The sequence below is a fragment of the Octopus bimaculoides genome, chromosome 20, assembly GCF_001194135.2.
Source record: "Octopus bimaculoides isolate UCB-OBI-ISO-001 chromosome 20, ASM119413v2, whole genome shotgun sequence".
NCBI classification, from domain to species: domain Eukaryota; kingdom Metazoa; phylum Mollusca; class Cephalopoda; order Octopoda; family Octopodidae; genus Octopus; species Octopus bimaculoides.
This window is the reverse complement of record NC_069000.1, coordinates 43735125-43737728: the sequence shown is the minus strand read 5'-3', so window position 1 is coordinate 43737728 and position 2604 is coordinate 43735125. Positions and strand designations below refer to the sequence as shown.

The 2604-nt window shown below is 36.5% G+C and overlaps 1 protein-coding gene across 1 annotated transcript in view; it reads right to left on the bottom strand.

Moving 5' to 3' along the window:
- The window catches only part of LOC106869877 (guanylate cyclase soluble subunit alpha-2), a 315656-nt gene that overhangs the window by 136838 nt on the left and 176214 nt on the right, over positions 1 to 2604 (bottom strand). The gene's annotated exons all lie outside the window — the stretch shown is intronic.

The following is a 2604-nucleotide window of genomic DNA, read 5'->3' as shown; positions in this document are numbered from 1 at the left end:
ATATATATATATATATATATATATATATATATAAAGATGAATTAAATATTGTGATATTCTATTCACAATCCAATAATTTATTTATATTACAATATAACATTAAATACTATAAATATAATATAACATAACATAATATTATATAGCATTATATTAACATTACATATTGGATTGTCAATAGAATATCTCAATATTTAATTTATCTTTATAATTGAATCATGCCATTATTTTTATGGTATAATTGTCCTAAAACGGCATCTTTGTAAAGCGAGATTCTTCACCACGTGGCCATACCTGCGCCTCATAACCGAATAAGTAAAGGAGTCCGTTAGCATTCAGGAGGTCTCGATTTCAGTCTCACTGCGTGGAAATCTCGTACTCTACATATGGTTTCGTACATGATACACGCAGTCTAATTGAAATTAGGGGCAAAGAAAATGTGCGGAGTCCTGTCACAAGACACAACCATGTCACACATTTCGTCACACTGATTCTGCCTTAGAATCATGTTAAGTCCACATTATAAGATTCTATGGAATACTCGGCCTGTTATATGATAACACTCTGTAATACGTTTTTTGTCCTTGGGTAAAAATTGTTATTTCTTATTTGCTAACCCCTAGAAAATATGAAAAATGGTTAATATTTCCTAGAAACTTTGCTTTTTTTACATTTTTTCAAACCCCAAAAAATCCTTCTAAGCACATGGCTATAGTGCCCTCCCACTACTCCTGCTCATCATCAGAGATGCACATATTGCCTGCTAGTAAGGGACAAGCTCAACTGGTTAAGGTCAAGTTACTGACAAGCAAATCTGTGGTATTGAGAAGAATATTTGCTATAACGATATTTCTGCTTCAGTAATTCAACGCTGAATCTGACTGAAATGTAATGGAAAATAGGTCAGTTTCAAAACATTGATATCCAGGTCACAAAAGCAAAGAATGAAGGGAATAGTAGCCATTTCCTTTGATTTCTAGATAAAAGTACGTAGTAAATAACATTTACGAACCAAAGACAAAATAAGTAACAAAAAAAAAATGTGTGGCTGTGTGGTAAGTAGCTTGCTTACTAGCCACGTGATCTTGGGTTCAGTCCCACTGCGTGGCACCTTCGGCAAGTGTCTTCTACTATAGCCTCGGGCCGACCAAAGCCTTGTGAGTAGATTTGGTAGACGGAAACTGGAAGAATCCTGTCGTATATGTATATATATGTATGTGTGTGTATATGTTTGTGTGTCTGTATTTGTCCCTTCAACATCGTTTGACAACCGAAACTGGTGTGTTTACGTCACCTTAACTTAGCGGTTCGGCAAAAAGCGTCCGATAGAATAAGTACTAGGCTTCCAAAGAATAAGCTCTGGGGTCGATTTGCTCGACTAAAGGCGGTGCTCCAGCATAGCCGCAGTCAAATGACTGAAACAAGTAAAAGAATATTAAAAAGGTGTTACACGGCAGAAGTGAAGAAGCTGACCGTTCAGGCGACCAAGTAACTGAAAAGACATCATCGTCGAAACTGATGGATATCCATTCTCTTTGCTTTTCTCTTTAGATATTTATTTTAGCCAAGTCAAACACTTTCAGCTGACGATATATTTTATTTATGTCTGGTGCTAATAAAAATATTATTTATTCCTTTCAATTCTCTACTGAAAGTATCAAACTAGTTTAATATTCATGTCTGAAGTGTTTGTCTCTACCACTAATAAACACACACACATACAGACATACAAACATAGTCACATACACACATACATGCAAACATACATCCATGCATACGCACATACATACGTGCCTACCTACCTACCTACATACATACATACATACATACATACATAGGCAAATATTTATATACATGCATACACAGACATATACATGTATGCATACAGACAAACAGACATGGATACATACACACATATATATACATATATGTGTGTGTATGCCTGTGTGTCTTTTTCTGTGTGTGTGTGTTTCTGTATTTGCAACAGCTGACCAACGCAAGCAGGTCAAGGAAATTGGCACCATACCTGGTCTCGCTGCAAGAGAACCTTCCGGCCACGACTTGGCCTGATTAATCATCAATACACCCACAAAGCCCAGCCTCAGTTCCAACTCCAGGATGAGAAGATGGCCAACATCACTCCGACTGACGAACACGCGCGTGCACGTATGCGTATGTGTGTCTGTGTGTGTGCGTGTGTGTATACATATGTATGCATGCATAATATATATAGGTACATTGCGGCATAATTTCTTTTCCTCAACAGGCCCTGCCCTGTTTAACATTGTCCCGAAACAGATAAAAGAGGAAAAGGATGATCCTATCAGCTTTAAACAGAGTCTGGACAGATTTCTTCAAAGAGTACCAGACAAGCCACCCATACCTGGATACAACTCATTCAATAAGAACTCACTACTTGAATGGACCATAAACAAAACTTGACTTAAAAAGGATTTAGATAATCCTATCAGGTGGTGCTATTAAGTTGCACATGGCCTGGACCAATCTTTGGTCGAAACATATCTAAGCTTACCTAAAAAAATTGTTAATTGTTAATTGATTTATTAATTAATAAATTGATAATCCTTTACCCTTTTAATTTGTATA